The following is a 20,111-nucleotide window of genomic DNA, read 5'->3' on the forward strand; positions in this document are numbered from 1 at the left end:
TGGTTACCTCACTCCATTTTGAGGTTTCTCCTCTAATCAGTACTTTCTGTTTTCTACCTGTTAACCACTCCCTAATCCATGTGCATGCATTTCCTTGAATCCCTAATGCGTTCATTTTGAGAATTAATCTTTTATGCGGGACTTTGTCAAAAGCTTTCTGGAAATCTAAATAGACCATATTGTATGCTTTGCTGCAATTATCCATTTTCAATGTTGCATCCTCAAAAAAGTCAAGTAGGTTAGTTAGACACGATCTCCCTTTCCTAAAACCATGCTGGCTGTCTCCCAGGATATTGTTACCATATAGGTAATTTTCAATTTTGGATCTTATTATAGTTTCCATAAGTTTCCATATAATAGAAGTCAGGCTTATTGGTCTGTAGTTACCTGGTTCGGTTTTGTCTCCCTTTTTGTGGATCGGTATTACGTTTGCTATTTTCCAGTCTGTCGGTACAACGCCTGTGTCAAGAGACTGTTGCATGATCTTGGTTAGCGGTTTGTAAATAACTTCTTTCATTTCTTTGAGTACTATTGGGAGGATCTCATCTGGCCCAGGGGATTTGTTTATTTTAAGAGCTCCTAGTCCCTTTAACACTTCTGCCTCTGTTATGCTAAAGTTATTTAAAATTGGATAGGAACAGGTCAACATGTGGGGCATGTTGTCTGTGTCCTCTTTTGTAAAAACCTGTGAAAAGTAATAATTTAATATATTTGCTATTTTTTTTTTCTTCATCTATGATTTTGCCATTTGTGTCTCTTAGACATTTAACCTCCTCTTTGAATGTTCTCTTGCTGTTGTAATATTGGAAAAACATTTTGGAATTGGTTTTAGCCCCCTTAGCAATATTGATTTCTATCTCTCTCTTGGCCTTTCTAACTTCCTTTTTGACTTGTGTTTGCAGTTCCAAGTACTCTTTCTGTGTGCTTTGTTTTTGGTCCCTTTTAAACGCTCTGTAAAGAGCCTTTTTTCGCTGAATATTTTTTTAATTGATCTATTAAACCATTTTGGCCATTTTGTTTTAGATTTAGATTTGTCTACTTTTGGGATATAATTGTTTTGTGCCTCTAGTACTACATTTTCAAAAAACAGCCACCCTTTTTCTGTGGATGTTTTCTCTATTTTACTCCAATCTACTTCTACTAGTCTCTGTTTCATTCCTTCGTAGTTTGCTTTTCTAAAATTGTAAACCTTAGCTTTAGTCATTAGTTTTGGGGTTTTAAAAAATATTTCAAATGAGACCATGTTGTGGTCTGAGTTTGCCAATGGCTCTCTGACCTCTGTTTTAGTTATTCTGTCTTCATTATTTGAAAAGACTAAGTCAAGGCATGCCTCCCCTCTAGTCGGTGCCTTGACAAATTGCGTTAGGAAGCAGTCATTTGTCATTTCCACCATTTCAATTTCGTCCGTCGTGCCCCCCATCGGGTTTTCCCATTTTATACAGGGGAAGTTTTAATCCCCCATTAGTATGGCTTCTCCTTTTCAACACGCATTTCGAATGTCATTGTACAACAGATTATTTTGTTCAGCGTAAAGGGGCATTCAGAACAGAGAATTGTGAGGGTCTGGAACCAACTCCCCAGTAATGTTGTTGAAGCTGACACCCTGGGATCCTTCAAGAAGCTGCTTGATGAGATTATTGGATCAATAAGCTACTAACAACCAAACGAGCAAGATGGGCTGAATGGCCTCCTCTCGTTTGTAAACTTTCTTATGTTCTTCTTCTTATGTTCTAAGGTTGGCCCCCAGCTGGGGTAGAGGTGCTACCCCTGCCCCGTTGCCCTACCAGAAATGTTCCCTCTGTCCCCCCGACGTGTTTTAGGTGTAACCAACCGGGATATCTGGCCCGGTCATGCCCCGCTGCCATGGAGTGTGACGTGGCCGCGTATAATTGGGCAACTGAGATAGGTAAGCAGGTGGAAAATGGTTGGGAGGTGCCTTGTATGATTGATGTGGTTTTAGGCAATGTGAAAACCCACTCATTAGTGGACACGGGGTGTGAGCAAATCTTGATTAGAACAGCTCTCTTGGGTGGTGTGTCATGGAGGCCACAAGGTCAGGTGGCCATCTCCTGTATCCACAGGGATACGGCGGCATACCCCACCCTAAAAGTTTATTCATCGGTAGGACCGATAAAACATCACCTGGTAGTAGGGGTGGCAGAAAGGTTGCCACACCAAGTTATTCTGGACCGAGACTGGCCAAAATTTAAATAATTAATGCCAATAATGGCAGTCTCAGCCGCACATGTAAACGTGGCAGAAGAAAAGAAAAGGAAACAAATTGGTGATGTGTTACCTTTTCAAGCTGAAATGTTTTTTACTATTTTCCATCCTAGAAAAACAAATAAGAGAGGCGGACCGCAAAATGGGAGGGAGCTTCCCTGAGACAAGGCTGGGGTCTGGTGGGAGAATGCTTGAATGGTAACTAACGGCAGTCAAAAGGAGTCGGAACGCAGTGTTACCGAGAGGGCGAGGTTACTGGGCCATCCAGGGCAGATGCTATTCCGGCCCCTCTCAATATACCGGACATGTGGCACTCAAGCGCGGACATAGTTTGGGGCCAACATAATGACCCATCATTAGTGCACGCTTGGGTCATGTCCGGTCTATTGAAGGTAAGGATGTTGATGGCGCTGGGGCGCTAGTATATCCACACTTCAGTATCAAGGGGCAATTACTGTATAGGGTAAATCTAGCCGTGGGCACAGGACAGCCTGTAACACAATTATTTGTTGCCCTGTCTTGTCGGACAGAGGTCATGAGGCTGGCGCATGATATCCCTTTTGCGGGGCACCTTGGAGCTGACAAGACAAGGGAGCGGATATTCGCTCGATTCTATTGGATAGGTCTTCATGCTGATGTGTCAAAATATATAGCCACATGCCCAGACTGCCAGCGAGTAACGCCTGGTCAAGTGCGCCCCGCCCCTTTGGTTCAACTGCCGATTATTTCCACTCCTTTTGAACGCATTGCAGTGGACATAGTGGGCCCTTTGGTACCTTCTGACTCTGGGTATACGCTTATATTAGTAGTGGTAGATTATGCAATGCGATATCCAGAGGCAGTTCCATTGATGTCCACTAGTGCCGCTGCAATAGCCACCGAGTTAGTACAGATTATGGCTAGAGTAGGGATCCCCAAAGAGATCTTGACTGATCATGGAACCAACTTTCTGTCTAACACGTTACAGCAGGTATATAAAATATAAAAAATACGTCCCATCAGGACGTCTGTTTATCATCCACAGATGGACGGTTTGGTGGAACATTTTAATCAGACCTTGAAGTCGATGCGGAGACGGTTTGTAACGCAAGAGCAAAAACATTGGGCAATACTCTTTCCCTACCTCCTTTTTGCAGTGAGAAAGGTGCCGCAGAGCTCAACAGGGTTCTCCCCCTTCGAGCTCTTGTACGACCGACAGCCTCGCGGCATTGTTCTATGTTCTTATACTCCCCAGTAATGTTGTTGAAGCTGACACCGGGGGATCATTCAAGGAGCTGCTTGATGAGATTCTGGGATCAATAAGCTACTAACAACCAAACGAGCAATATGGGCTGAATTGCCTCCTCTCGTTTGTAAACTTTCTTATATTCTTATGTTCATTCTCGATCTGTTGAGAGAGGGGTGGAAAGAGCACAAAGGCTCATCCAAAAATGTAGTGAAGCACATGCTCCTAGTAAGAGATCGTCTAGATTTGGTTGGTTGTTTGGCCCAGGTCAGCCTCAGATCGGCTCAGCAGCGACAACAGCAGCATTACAACAAAAATGCACTAATTCGAACCTTCAACCAAGAGACAAGGTAATGCTGCTCCTTCCCTCATCAGAATCCAAGTTGTGCTAAATGGCAGGGGCCATATGAAGTGATTCGGGCTATAGGAAAGATGAATTATGAAATTAGACAGCCCGATCGCCGTAATTTATCATGCAAATTTAATAAAGCCCTGGCAGGCAAGGGAGGTCTAGTTTATAGCCTCAGGCAACACAGAGGATGATTTAAGCCCCTGTCCAGAGACTCCTAGCACAAAAATCATTCCAATGGGGGAACAATTGGTTCCAGATCAGCAGCGGGAGCTGCATAAGCTTATTGAGGAATTCAGTGATGTTTTTTCTGACTTGCCCGGCAGAACTAATTTGGTTGAATGTGACATTATCTCTCCACCAGGTGTCACTGTGTGGGAGAGACCTTACCGGATCCCAGAAAGTCGACGAAGTGGCGTTCGCAAAGAGGTATGGGACATGCTCAAACTTGGGGTGTGTGAACCTTCTAGGAGCGAGTGGTGCAGTCCTATTGTCATAGTCGCTAAGAAAGACTTCACCAACCGCTTCTCTGTGGATTTCAGGAAGGTAAACGCTATTGCCAAGTTCAATGCGTACCCTATGCCTCGGGTCGACAAACTTTTAGACAGACTGGGTAAGGCGAGGTTTATCTCCACTTTAGACCTGACGAAGGGATACTGGCAGATCCCCTTAACCCGTAGTTCTAGAGAGAAAACCGCATTTTCAACACCAGAAGGGCTGTTCCACTTTAAAACCATGCCGTTTGGGCTACATGGTGCGCCCGCTGCCTTTCAGAGACTGATGGACCAGATTTTATGCCCACATCATGAATATGCAGCAGCACCTGGCGAGAGCATTTGACTAGGATTGCAGCCGTCCTTCAGTCTCTAAGGGTAGCCCGGTTGACAGCTAACTTGAGAAAATGTGTGTTTGCCAAGACAGAAACTCAACATTTGGGATTTTTAATGGGGAATGGAAGGGTGAGACCTTTAGTCACCAAAATCCAGGCTTTGGTTGATGCAGCAATCCCCAAAACAAAGACTCAGGTGAGATCACTACTGGGATTAGCCGGTTATTACCACTGCTTTATCCCCGAGTATGCCACAGTGGTTAACCCTTTAGTGTGCTCCAAATTTAATTAAGTGGTCAGCTGAGTGTCAGGGCGTTTGATACTATTAACCCTTTGCGGTCCATTGTCGGACCTGGTCCGACATTGCAATTATTCCTATCAGGTCCATTGTCGGACCCTGTCCGACATCATTATAGAAACGCAAAAAACGGGTTTCTAGTCGTTTTTTTCTCCGGGAAAAAGCCGAGAAAACCATTCAATGGCCGAGTGGGAGCGACAGGAGCCGAGACAAGTCGAAAAAAAAAAAGGCGTATCTCATGAATAGTCATACATGGCCCTGGTATCAGATAACGGGGAGGTCATAATTAAACAAGCTGGCTGAACACGGACATTTGCAGAGCTTTTTTGAGATGTTATAGTAATAAAATAATGACTTGGATCGCATTATTGAGGAGTTTGGTGATAAAACGAGTGATCAGGAGATGATTGATCGGTATGTACGACTATTATTATTATTATTATTTATTTCTTACATAGGTGAAAGCTATAGCGAACGAAAGGGTGGGGCGGGGCTGGAGATGCCTAGTGAGTGCTTTGTTGATATGCAGGGCCTTTTAAACCCGTTTGACTGTGGAAAAAAATACTTTTAAACAGCGCGTCTAAAATTAACTGCGATTGTGAAAATAAATTGGACCCGACGTGCCTGACACGCACTTAATAAATGGACTGCAAAGGGGTAAGCGTAGACTTTGCCAGACCCCCACTCTTATCAGACCAGATGTCACCAAAAGATTTATTCTGCACACCGAGGCATCGGATGTAGGTTTGGGTGCTGTCTTGTCTCAAAAGGTAGATGGAGTAGAACACCCGATACTGTACATCAATAAAAAAATGCTACCTCGGGAACGCAACTACTCTGTGGTCGAAAAGGAGTGTTTGGCCATTAAATGGGCTACTCACTCTTTACGATAATACCTGCTGGGACACTCATTTGATCTTGCCACAGACCACACCCCACTCAAATGGTTAAGCACAATGAAGGACAGCAATGCCTGGATAACTTGGTGGTATCTAGCGTTGCAGCCCTTCATGGACCATATGGTACACTGTGCAGGGAAAGACCATCAAAATGCAGATTATTTTTCCTGGGAGGGGGGAGTAATGGGAAAGATAGATTCAGCCGAGTGTTCCTTCGGCTCCATTCTGAGTGGTGGGATATGTGACCGAAATATAATGAGTTCTGGCTGTAAATCTCCCTCCCGACCTGGCACTAAGTAGTAAAAGGGAAAGGCTTTGGACAGGTTGGCCTGACAGTTCATTTCCTGGGTCGGGAATTCGGTCACTCTGGAAAAAAGTGAGACTCTGTTGCAGGAATGTATTGACCTGGAAGGTAAACGAGGTAGCAGCTGCAGGCAATAGAGTCAGCTGCAATCATTTACCAAGGGTCATGCATGATAGCATAAAGGGGCCGGAGAATGGAAAATCTTTTCCTTCGCTTGGGTCAGAGAAGCACAGACTGGAAGGACCGGGAGAGTTCCCAAAAATAAATATAAAAGTATCCATGAGTGTTTTGTTTGTTTGTAATTGTCTTTTGTTTGTAAATTCACTAGACGGCTAACATGTCTCCGGAGCTGTCACCTTGGGCCAGCACTACACGGAACAACACCACCTCTGTCCCTGTTATTTGTTATCACCCACCTTGAGCACTACTGCACGCACCCGGACTGGTGATTTGTGTTAGTAGTATTGTGAGAGTGGATAACGTGTTATTATTTGTTTTGTATACAAATCATTATTATCATTTTCCTGCCGAGCTTTACACCAGGGGTGTATTGCCGGAGGATTATTGTTTGGTTGCCAGACCAGGATTTTTGTTGACAATAAAAATAACATTTCCACATTGGATTACAGCTTTTCACTTGTGATTATTACTGCACTGCATCACCTCTGCACCTGTTCATAATCAGCAGCCACTTTGCCACAGTTTTCTGTATGACACTTGCACATTTTAATATGTAATGCATGCACATTTGTTATTTAATTTTTGTTATTTTACATCTCCCATAGTGTTCAGTATTTAACAGATGGTATAAAGAAGTTTGGATCAGAATCATCCCTTACAAAAAACTAATAAACTGCAAGTATACTTGTGCCAAAATTGTCTCATTTTATATACTATTGGTACCATTATACTATTCTATTTTGGCACTTTTTTACACAGAGAATTGTGAGAGTCTGGAACCAACTCCCCTGTAATGTTGTTGAAGCTGACACCCTGGGATCCTTCAAGAAACTGCTTGATGAGATTCTGGGATCAATAAGCTAACAACCAAATGGGCAAGATTCAAGCATTAGATTCAAGCAGTGTACCATGTGGTCGCACAACCTCTCTGTGACCGCCCTGGGGGCGTGTCTCCGGGGACCTGCGGTACTCCCTGATCCATACCTGGTGAGTCTCCATGGAGGATGGCCAGCTTCACCAGGTCATAGTTGCTGGCATTTGTGTCGCTTATTGCCTGTTATGCTGCATGAGCCTCCCCACTCAGGCAGGGTCCCAGCTGGCTCGCCCAGAACTCCCGCGGCCATGACGTGGTGGTGGCTAGCCGCTCAAACATGACCAGGTATGCCTCGGGGTCATCCTCCGCCGTCATCTTCATTGCCCGAGCCTTTGGTGCCAATATTGCTGGTGATTCTGTAGGGGCTGGTGTTGTTGATAGTGCCAGCCCTACCCTTTCAATGACCGTGGTGTAACGCTCCGCCCGCCTTCTCTCCTCTGTCTCCCATCTGCTATCCAGCGCCAACAGCAGCTCTGCCAGTGCATGACGATCCATAATCCCTTGTCTGACACCACGTGTGGCAAAATGGCTGATTGTGTACAGGTGCAGGAGTGATGCAGTGCGTAATTAAATAGATAGAGAGGTTTGCAATCCAGTTGGAAAAGGTTTATTTTATATCCAGGTTGGTGACCAAATAATAATCCCCGGCAATACACAACAATGTGTAGTGCACTGAGTAAATAATAACGGGGTTGCAGTCCCAAACAATAAATACAAATATCCGTCCCACAATATACTAACACGGTAACCAGTCCTGGGTGTGTGCAGTAGTGCTCGTGGTGGTTGATACAGGTTTATAAGTGACAATAGTGCAGTGCTGTTCCGGGTTTTGTGCTGGCCCTTGGAATGTGTTAACCGTCTAATAATAAAAACAAGAACAATTATAGACAAACAAACAAACACTCACGATACTTTCTATCACTGGTTCTCTCACGGGTCCTTTCAGGTTCAATCTCACAAACCAAAGCGAAGGAACAGATTGCGTCTCTCCACCCCCTTTTATGCCGTCACACATGACCCCTTGGTAAACGAGTGCAGCCGCCCCTCCAATCTGTGACTGCCACATTGTTTCCCTTCTGGGTCAATGAGTTAATGCACCAGAGTTCTGCCCCCTTTCTAGCTGGCTGACTTCCCTTGGACCCTGGGAAAGTCCATGCCCTTGATCTCCTCCTCAGTCAGGCTAGAGCTGATTGTCTTCATCCATTTTCTGGCTTACACACACCCACATAAAACATTAAAATAAGTATCAATTATTATTAATAATAATAATAATAATAATAATAATAATAACTACAGCTAAATAATGTATTTGTTCTTTACATAGCCTACATACACAAAGTACAAATAAAAAAAACTAAACCAATAATAAAAAAACAAAATAATTATTCCTCATTCTTTACAAGTTAAATAATAATAAATGCATAGCTAAATAATAATAACGACTACAGATAAATAATGAATAGAAAAAGTAAACAAAAATTAGCTAATACACAGACGTACACAAACACCTATCTTTTGGCATCACATGTGCTTTAGTCAGAAAACACTGCAGCTTAAAGCCTAAGCTTTTTCTGATAACGAGATAAAACTCAGAGCAGCTGAATCAAATTTGCTGCCGTTCTGAGACACGGGGGAGGAGCGGAGCACACAGCGCAGAAAAGAAACAAAAGTCAGCCAGTGTTCACTGCGAAAGCATGTGAGGCGACAGCGTGGGAGTAGTACAAGTGGACAAGTGCAGCGCAGTTAGAAGCAGTAAGGAGGAATTACATCTTTAAATTACATCTTGAATTGCTTTAATCAGAAAACATTACAGGTTAAAGTCTAACAGCTGCGTGTCTTTTTCTGATAATGAGCTGAAACTTGGAGCAGCTGATTCAAATTCCCCACCATTCTGAGACACGGGGGAGAGGCGGAGCCAGCAGCACAACGCACAAACAAACAAAAGGCAGCCAGTGTTCACTGCGACAAGTACAGTGCCTTGCGAAAGTATTCGGCCCCCTTGAACTTTGCGACCTTTTGCCACATTTCAGGCTTCAAACATAAAGATATGAAACTGTAATTTTTTGTGAAGAATCAACAACAAGTGGGACACAATCATGAAGTGGAATGAAATTTATTGGATATTTCAAACTTTTTTAACAAATAAAAAACTGAAAAATTGGGCGTGCAAAATTATTCAGCCCCCTTAAGTTAATACTTTGTAGCGCCACCTTTTGCTGCGATTACAGCTGTAAGTCACTTGGGGTATGTCTCTATCAGTTTTGCACATCGAGAGACTGAAATTTTTGCCCATTCCTCCTTGCAAAACAGCTCGAGCTCAGTGAGGTTGGATGGAGAGCATTTGTGAACAGCAGTTTTCAGTTCTTTCCACAGATTCTCGATTGGATTCAGGTCTGGACTTTGACTTGGCCATTCTAACACCTGGATATGTTTATTTGTGAACCATTCCATTGTAGATTTTGCTTTATGTTTTGGATCATTGTCTTGTTGGAAGACAAATCTCCGTCCCAGTCTCAGGTCTTTTGCAGACTCCATCAGGTTTTCTTCCAGAATGGTCCTGTATTTGGCTCCATCCATCTTCCCATCAATTTTAACCATCTTCCCTGTCCCTGCTGAAGAAAAGCAGGCCCAAACCATGATGCTGCCACCACCATGTTTGACAGTGGGGATGGTGTGTTCAGGGTGATGAGCTGTGTTGCTTTTACGCCAAACATAACGTTTTGCATTGTTGCCAAAAAGTTCGATTTTGGTTTCATCTGACCAGAGCACCTTCTTCCACATGTTTGGTGTGTCTCCCAGGTGGCTTGTGGCAAACTGTAAACGACACTTTTTATGGATATCTTTAAGAAATGGCTTTCTTCTTGCCACTCTTCCATAAAGGCCAGATTTGTGCAGTATACGACTGATTGTTGTCCTATGGACAGAGTCTCCCACCTCAGCTGTAGATCTCTGCAGTTCATCCAGAGTGATCATGGGCCTCTTGGCTGCATCTCTGATCAGTCTTCTCCTTGTATGAGCTGAAAGTTTAGAGGGACAGCCAGGTCTTGGTAGATTTGCAGTGGTCTGATACTCCTTCCATTTCAATATTATCGCTTGCACAGTGCTCCTTGGGATGTTTAAAGCTTGGGAAATCTTTTTGTATCCAAATCCGGCTTTAAACTTCTCCACAACAGTATCTCGGACCTGCCTGGTGTGTTCCTTGTTCTTCATGATGCTCTCTGCGCTTTAAACGGACCTCTGAGACTATCACAGTGCAGGTGCATTTATACGGAGACTTGATTACACACAGGTGGATTCTATTTATCATCATTAGTCATTTAGGTCAACATTGGATCATTCAGAGATCCTCACTGAACTTCTGGAGAGAGTTTGCTGCACTGAAAGTAAAGGGGCTGAATAATTTTGCACGCCCAATTTTTCAGTTTTTTATTTGTTAAAAAAGTTTGAAATATCCAATAAATTTCGTTCCACTTCATGATTGTGTCCCACTTGTTGTTGATTCTTCACAAAAAATTACAGTTTCATATCTTTATGTTTGAAGCCTGAAATGTGGCAAAAGGTCGCAAAGTTCAAGGGGGCCGAATACTTTCGCAAGGCACTGTACATCACAGTTAGAAGCAGTAAGCAGGAATTACATCTTTAAATTACATATTGAATTGCTTTAATCAGAAAAACACTGCATCTTAAAGTCTAACAGCTGTGTGTCTTTTTTCTGATAACGAGCTGAAACTCGGAGCAGTTGAATCAAATTTGCCGCCGTTCTGAGACACAGGGGAGGGGCAGAGCCCGCAGCACAGAAAAGAAACAAAAGGCAGCCAGTGTTCACTGCGAAAGCATGTGAAGCGACAGCGTGGGAGAATTAAAGTCTAACAGCTGCATGCCTTTTTCTGATAACGAGCTAAAACTCGGAGCAGCTGATTTAAATTCGCCCCATTCTGAGATACGTGGGAGGGGTGGAGCCCACAGCACAGAAAAGAAACAAAAGGCAGCCAGTGTTCATAGTCCCATAGTCCTCTACATCCGTGTCAGGTTTCGTGCATTTTGGTGCAGCCGATAAAAAGTTATAGGCAGTTTTATAGCCATTTGCGTATGTTGATGATGTCATGCATCACGTTTGACCTTTAGGAGAGGTCAGAGGTCGCAGGCGATGACATTTTTTTCATAGAGCACATATGACTTCCTATACATGTTCCATTATAACTATGACCCTGTCGGCACGCCCTAGGAGTTCAAATTTCAACGTAAATTCCAATATGGCCGCCGCGTCGTATGAGCAATCTGTTTCAATCTTCAGCAGTTATTACTTTCCAATGGTCTGTACAATTGTGTTGACATTGAAGAGCATACGTGCAATGGTGTTCTTGTTATGGGTTGCAAAAGTTTTTTTTACAATTATCAATATGGCCGCCAAACCATGTGACCAAAATGTGTCATTTTCATATCACCAGTACTTCATGTGAGTCTCTATGGTCATATAACGTTTCATGACTGTAGTGTATTGCACCTTGGATTTATGCACAAATGTATGAAAATAGAGCCGTCGTGAAACAGTTATTTGTGCGCCGTGGCCATGTTTTGTAACGAAAAAGCGTGGATTTTATAAACGGTAGAAAGGACCTGGTCATGAACATGCGTGCCAATTTAGGTGTCGATTGACTTTGCGGTTTAAGACAAGAAGATTGTTGAATATTTGGCGCCAATCCAGCGTAGCGGGCAAAGTAATTGTTCAATCTACCTTGATGGAACATATGTTTTTTATAGGCCATTGCTGCACTATCTGCTGCCATTGTCATAGTTCCACCTTAAGTTGTTTTTAACGGCAAGAGTTTTGGAAAATTCTCAAAATTTCCACAAGATCCAATATGGCAGTCGAACCATGTGACTTTTTCATTTCGGGACTCCAGTCTGGTTGTTCAGCCATAGGCATCTACTTACGTATGCATTTTCATAACTCTGCGATGTTGTTTGGGAAGAAAAATAATAATAACTACAGTTGCTAGTAACTATAAAGGCTTCCAACAGTTATCATGAAATTTAAGAGCATTGGTTATTATAGATGAAACGTTACCATCACAACCAGGTGCGGACTGGCCATCGGGAAGTGCAGGAGAATCCCTGGTGGGCCGGTCTGTTAGGACCTGCGTGGGCCGCTGGTCTACGTTTGATTTATAATTTTTTTTTCTTTTTCTTCCCATTACATGCTGAGAATTACGCTGTTATTAACTTGGCAGTCTCACTCTCTCGCGCGCACACACACACATCACCACACCAGTCATCTCTTGGGTAGATCCAATATCGCAATATCTAAGGGGGGGCGAGGAGTGGCCACTCCCTGATTGGACTTGCCCGGATTTTCTTAGAACGTGATTGGTCAGCCAGATTTCGTCTTTCGTTTGAACCTCTTGTATTGATAGTGGATGATAGTGATAGGCAGTTCGATTCTTTTTTTGTGATTTGATTCATTTGATTCAGTTCAGTTTGGTGAATCGATTCATTTCTTTCATTTGATTCACTGATTCAATGACACAAAACCAATAAATGTAGACCGCATTAAGATTGTTTACGTAGGTTTATTTTAACCGGAAAGAACGAGTCGTTCACAAACTGCACATCACAAAAGCCAGGGAGAATCTATATTTGGTTGACTGGGTTCTTAAACATTAAATTAAATATAGTTTGACAAAAACATAATATATATTTAGAATCCTGGAGATAACATAACAGTTTGAACCATTAGCATTGTTTAGCCATCAGTATCAATCTAATTTAATTTAATCTTTAAAAAAATAATAATAATAGTCAATTGCATTTCTTATGTTTTATTTATTCAGCACATAGCAAAACGCTGTTTGCCCAATTTGATTGACAGATCCATCCCTCCTTACCATACACCGACTGGATCATAGATACATAGCTATGGTCTGGAGGATGTAACTGACGTCATTTTGACTCACACAGAGTTCTTATCATGCACTAAGTAAGCGGGAATTTGGATCCAACATGGCACATACGGTCTTCAGTTTCATAACACTCAACGAGTTGAGAGACAACCCAGTTTCTTTGTTACAACGAACAAATCAGCCAGACCCGAGAGGTAAGGAATCACTTCTGACTTTTGATAGGCTGGTAACTCGACTCCTGTGCGCCACGCAGCATAGGGTGAATCAAAAGAACCGATTAATTGGAGACTCTGATTCCCATCGTTCGCCTTAGTGAGTCGTTCAAAAAGAACGATTGGATGAGTGTCGATGTAAAAAATGGAGAAAAAAAAAAGGTGGGGCAGAAAAGATTAGAGACAAACGGCAATGGTCTCTCGAGGCAGATGCCGCAAAATGCACAAAAATAATGGACATGTTCTGTAGGCCGGCTGGTAGCAGGGAGAGCGAGGGACGTCAGGATGCAGGTGTTAATCAGCCGACAGCCTAGGGAGCCCACTGAAGAAGATGACGCTGCGGAAGGGTCGAGCACAGCAGGTACAAGCAGTAGAGTTTATGGTTGCATTAAAATAGATTAAAGACTCGGCTGCGCCTCGTACCTAATCACGCCCTAGCTGTGACTTTATACATGATATATCATGGCCTCTCCTACCTTATTGCTTTTATAAAATGGCTACACCAATATTTGTAACGTTAGTCACTTTTTGAGATCTAGTCAGCTATGTATAGCTATGCTAAGCTCCGCTAGCAAATTGACTAGCCGTCCTATGCTAGCTAGCTAGCTAGCTGGGTTACTAAAAAAAACATTAGCTCAAACATTTCCCAGGTCGCGTCTCTCTCTCTCTCCACCATTTAGCTGGTTAACCCTGATATAAACTGAAACAGAATCATGGCAAGCCGAGCTGATGGTGGTATTAGCCAATTTTTATTTGTAAAAAAATAGCATGACATGCCATTTGGCTATAGTATTGCCCCCTACTGGACACTCGCAGTGTAGATTTCACATTGCATGTATTGTATCACACTAACTAAATCCCAAATTTTAAAGCAATCGTTTCACATGAATTTGATTGGGTTTGATACTTAGGTCGATGTTGATTAAGTTGTTGCGCAAAGATATAATTTATGGAACGGTGAGAAGGCCTAACAGTGGCCTATGGTTGAATATAGCATGGCTGGATCGCGTTTTGACCAATCAGAGAGGAGGACCGGAACTATCCGTTTTATAAATTAAACAAGCTATGTTCTTGTGAGTATTCTTTCAAATTATAATAAAGTTTGTTGTTGTTCTTTTATGCATATTAAAGCAGATGCAGCTGAGCTTGAGGAGCAAGAGAGGGACAGAATGGATGCTGTTGCAGGGTCCAGTGCAGAGAGAACAACAGCTGAGAGAGAGAATATGCAGGCATTTGAAGTGAATGTAGGGGGGGTCAGCTGGTAGCTTTGATTACTTCACACGCCCTCAGTCCAAAGAGGTGGACACATTTTTTTGTTAACACCTTAACACAGTGGGACAGACTGAAGATCTGGTCAGCTTTGGATGGATACAGGGTCAGAACAACAAGTGAGATGCCTGAGGAGGATGGAAACAGTGGACCATGTGAAGAAGAGCTGGAGCTAGAGAACAAAACTTGCACTTAATGCAAAAACTGTGCAGTGTGTTGCTATTTGATTCTATCCCGATACAATTTATTGACTGATGTCTATCATGTAATTGGTTTGGGCTACAAATTCCTCCTGACTTTGTCAGTAACGCAAGTAGCATGTGAAAGGTGTTTCTCCACTCTGAAGTTTGTCAAGAATAGACTGAGAAGCACTATGTCCCAAGACCACTTGGAAGGGTTCATGCTAATGTCTACAGAGAAAGAGATACTGATAGCCCAGACAGTGATGGAGTTATTGACAGGATTGCGCAGAAGAGTACACTGCTGCGACATCTGCTGGCGACGTAAGTTAAGAACATAAGAAGAACATAAGAAAGTTTACAAACGAGAGGAGGCCATTCAGCCCATCTTGCTCGTTTGGTTGTTAGTAGCTTATTGATCCCAGAATCTCATCAAGCAGCTTCTTGAAGGATTCCAGGGTGTCAGCTTCAACAACATTACTGGGGAGTTGGTTCCAGACCCTCACAATTCTCTGTGTAAAAAAGTGCCTCCTATTTTCTGTTCTGAATGCCCCTTTATCTAATCTCCATTTATGACCCCTGGTCCTTTTTTCTTTTTTCAAGTCAAAGAAGTCCCCCGGGTTGACATTGTCTATACCTTTTAGGATTTTGAATGTTTGAATCAGATCGCCGCGTAGTCTTCTTTGTTCAAGACTGAATAGATTCAATTCTTTTAGCCTGTCTGCATACGACATGCCTTTTAAACCTGGGATAATTCTGGTTGCTCTTCTTTGCACTCTTTCTAGAGCAGCAATATCCTTTTTGTAACGAGGTGACCAGAACTGAACACAATATTCTAGGTGAGGTCTTACTAATGCATTGTAGAGTTTTAACATTACTTCCCTTGATTTAAATTCAACACTTCTCAAGTTAGGACAGTCTCTTTTACTGTGGATTTGGGTGAAGTAGTTGACTGTATTTTGAGATATAATTAGGGGTTCTGAAACCTTATTGTAATTTTGGGTTGGTATTGGCACGGAGTGCTGCTAATGGTTTCTAGAATTGCTAAATATGAGCCGATGTGTTTAGAATTTACAGTTTTTTTTATTTTTATTAGGCCTATTGAGAGACTGCAATCTGTGATGGTTTCTAGAATTGATAAATAAGATATGTGTTTATACTTTACAGTTTATTATTAGACCTACTGAGGTTGGTATTGGTGTGCGGAGAATGTTTTCTTTCTACCTGATAATTGGGCTACCCATGTTTATTATTTGCTTACAGTAAATACCAATACTAAATAATAGCCTACCAACTGTCGGCAATCTTGTATTTAAAATAATCTGATATGCAATTGTAAACAGAAAATTGTAATTGCACAGAGCAGAGCCATCAATGAAATAATCCGTGGTGCGTAAACTGGACAAATTGGCAAAAGAATTTAGCTCTGATACTATGTTGCATTCACTTACTGCAAAGCGCTGGCAGACAGAAAGACGTGAGGAGACAAAGAATAATAAATAGAAAAATATTTCGTAGACGGAAAAATCTGATATTTTCAATAGGATAGCCTGTTATTTGTGACTTCTAGATCATGAAGCCATGGTATGGCAGCTGCCATAGCCTATACTTTGCCATACCTAAATCGCCCCTAATATGTTTGAAAACCTGGTAGTAGCTATAGCCTACAATTTAGAAATAAGTTTTACCCTAACAATTTAAAACTCTATTTTTTTTTTACCGATACTTCATCATGATTTCATCATTATTCCGGTATGTAGATTTTGACATAAATGTGGGCCGGTGGACCCGAACTTCCCAGGCCGATCTTTGGTCCCAGTCCGCCCCTGATCACAACTGTGCTAACTGTGTCAATTTTGGCACAAATATGAGAAGACTTTTGAAAATTGCTCAATCTTCATTAAGTCCAAGATGGCTGCAACACCATGTGACCAAAGGTTGCCATATTGACCACAGCACATCCCATAGTCCTCTACATCCGTGTCAAATTTTGTGCATTTTGGTGCAGCAGATAAGAAGTTATAGGCAGTTTTATAGCCAGTTTACATATGTTGATGATGTCAAGCATCATGTTTGACCTTTAGGAGAGGTCAGAGGTCATGGGCAATGACATTTTTTCATAGAGCACATATGGCTTCCCATATGTGTTCAATTATAACTATGACCCTGTCGGCACGCCCTAGAAGTTAAAATTTCAATGTAAATTCCAATATGGCCGCCGCACCGTGTGAGCAATCGGTTTCAATCTTCAGCAGTTATTACTTTCCAATGGTCTGTGCAATTGTGTTGACATTGAAGAGCATATGTGCAATGGTGTTCTTGTTATGGGTTGTAATTTTTTTTTTACAATTATCAATATGACCGCCAAAAAACCATGTGACCAAAATGTGTCATTTTCATATAACCAGTACTTCACGTGAGTCTCTATGGCCATATAAAGTTTCATGACTGTAGTGTATTGCACCTTGGACTTATGCATGAATGTATGAAAATAGAGCCGTCGTGAAACGGTTATTTGCGTGCCGCGGCCATGTTTTCTAACGAAAAAGCGTGGATATTACAAACAGTAGAAAGGACCTGGTCATGAACATGCGTGCCAATTTAGGTGTCGATTGACTTTGCGGTTTAAGACAAGAAGATTGTTGAATATTTGGCGCCAATCCAGCGTAGCGGGCAAAGTAATTGTTCAATCTACCTTGATGGAACATATGTTTTTTATAGGCCATTGCTGCACTATCTGCTGCCATTGTCATAGTTCCACCTTAAGTTGTTTTTAACGGCAAGAGCTTTGAAAAATTCCCAAAATTTCCACGAGATCCAATATGGCGGTCGAACCATGTGACTTTTTCATTTGGGGATGCCGGTCTAGTTGTCCAGCCATAGGCATCTACTTATGTATGCGTTTTCATAACTCTGCGATGTTGTTTGTGCGGAAAAATAATATCCTAACAAATAATCCTAACAAAAACAATAGGCTTCCCCAGCCTATGGCTTGGAAGCCTAATAATAATAATACCTAGAGTTGCGAGCAACTTTACGGCTTCCAAGCAGATATCGTGAAATGTAAGCGCATTGGTTATTATAGATGAAGCGTTATCATCACAACTGTGCTAACTTTCTGTCAATTTTGGCACAAATATTGGAATTATTGGTTAGTAGCCAATTTAAATTTTATTTGGATGCACACAAAATTCTAAATAGTATGCAGTCATATAGACTTTGAAAATAATGCATATAAGAGGCTAACGTTGTTCTAAATTCTAAATCGCTCTCTGTTTGAGTTTGTGTGTGTGTGTGTGTGAGCGTGTGGTGCCCTATTCTTAATTTTGTAATATAGTCTACAGCATGTATTGGTTCTGGTATATTTTAATGCCACTATCATTTAATGTGCATTTTTAAAGCAATATAAAGTGATAATAGTGTAACGATTGGCTATCAGGGGTGCCTGGCAAATACACAATTCACCTGTATCTGACTATCTGACACATGCGTGGGACTGCAGGTAGAGGACAGCAGTCTCGTAGGATCTGCCTGTCGGTCATGGCGATGACACGGAGAGGTGGGGAAGAGGGTGTGTGTGCTTTCCCTCTCTCTGAGTGGCTGAGAGACGGGCCTTGGGTGACTGCTCGGCCCATAAGAACTGCGATTGGTTGTGCACTCGGGTGGCCATGTTGGGGGATATACAGTGACGCTGGCAGAATAGGCCAGAGTGAAACAAGGATCAGGAGAGCCCGGCTGAGGGTGACAGCCTTCCTTAAAAACTAATTTACAAAGTAAAGAAATAATTACGTACCCGAGGGGACGTGTGTAGATATACGGGGAACCCTGGCCAACCCCAGTGTATAGGAATAACTGAGTGTAGGACGGAGACCAGTTCTGACCGGCTTAGCAGCAGTGGGGGCACTGCGTAAGCAGCACTTTTGTTTGTAGTTTTATTACTGTGTTTTATTTTCCTTTTTTCTTTCGCCTTCTGTTTTCATTATTATTTTCGAGCACTTATAGGTGCACGGAATGGTATACCTGTATTAGTAACCCCATGGTCCTGTTTTACTGTCGACAGTATACAGGCCACGGACAACAGCGCCCTCTGCGGGCTAAAATAAATAAAAAGAAAATAAATAAATCTGGGCACCTGTGCCTCACGTCTTTCTGTCTCCCGTGTCAGTGAATACCCCCACCCTTCCACATCACCATATTTAATTGTCACCGAACCGCTACTAGGACATAACTAGGGGTCTACTTAAATCGCAGTAAATTTACGTATTTTTTACGGGTATGTTTCAGAATAAAATTAGGATTTCGCGGACATGTTTAAACATTAAATAAACCTAAGTTGACAGTATTTCAGAACACTATAACGCCTAAAAATAGTGGTACTTGCTTCCTTACTAAAACAGAGTGCTGTCATTTGTTAAAGGCAAGCATGCAGCATCCCCCACGAGTTGACTTGCCCATACATTGAGACTGCACGTTCTGCATCCACTGAATTGGTTGAAAGTTAAGGCAAAGCTTTGCCAAGTTATACAGAGGTGGAAATCGATTAGAAACAGCCCAAAAACTTGGTTACACAAGGGCATCTGGCATACTTTAATAAAGGCAATGTATTTAATAAAGGCACGTTCGTTGTCATGTTATTCGTCCCATCCAATAATTTATTTAAACCGAGTCAAAACAAAGAAAACGTGGCTATTCAGGTCTAAAATTCCAACTGCAAAAAAGTAAGCGGCAGGTTGAAGCGAGGTGGCTGTGCTGGATCGTTTTAGTACTGATTTAACTTGAAGACAGGAATACTTATTGTCTGGGCTGACTTTCCAGTTTGGTTTCTGAAAGCTGTTTATTTTACGTTCTGTTCAGCAACTTCTGTAGTAGCCTTTTGTTTAATGTGTGATTCTGAAGCTAAATAGCGATCGATTGTATTTTCTCCAAAGACACATTAAGATATGCAAAACAATACCTCCATCTGCATGTACAGTTTCTTTGGGAAATATCTTGAAATGACCATGTCACAAAGACGGCCGGAGTGGGTGGCGTCAGACCAGAAACAGGAACACAAACGACAGAGACTTGGAGTTTGGTGGAGCTGAGCGAATGGTTTCGCTCAGCATTTAATAAAATAGCACAGAAAATAAAAGGGTTTAACAGACAAAAACACGGGACACGGCACTATACGCCAAAATAAAATGACAAACAAAACGAACTAAACAGTGCACAGACAGACGAACAAACACGGTGAGTGAAAACACTTAACTATTATTCTTCTTATTCTTTTTCCTAACATTTACCTCCGTCTCCAATTCCGTTCTCCACTCACCGAACACCTAACCCCGACTGACAGAAATGTGCGTCTAAATATACTATTGTGCTGGGATT

The sequence above is a fragment of the Acipenser ruthenus genome, chromosome 5 (genome assembly GCF_902713425.1).
Source record: "Acipenser ruthenus chromosome 5, fAciRut3.2 maternal haplotype, whole genome shotgun sequence".
Classification (NCBI taxonomy): domain Eukaryota; kingdom Metazoa; phylum Chordata; class Actinopteri; order Acipenseriformes; family Acipenseridae; genus Acipenser; species Acipenser ruthenus.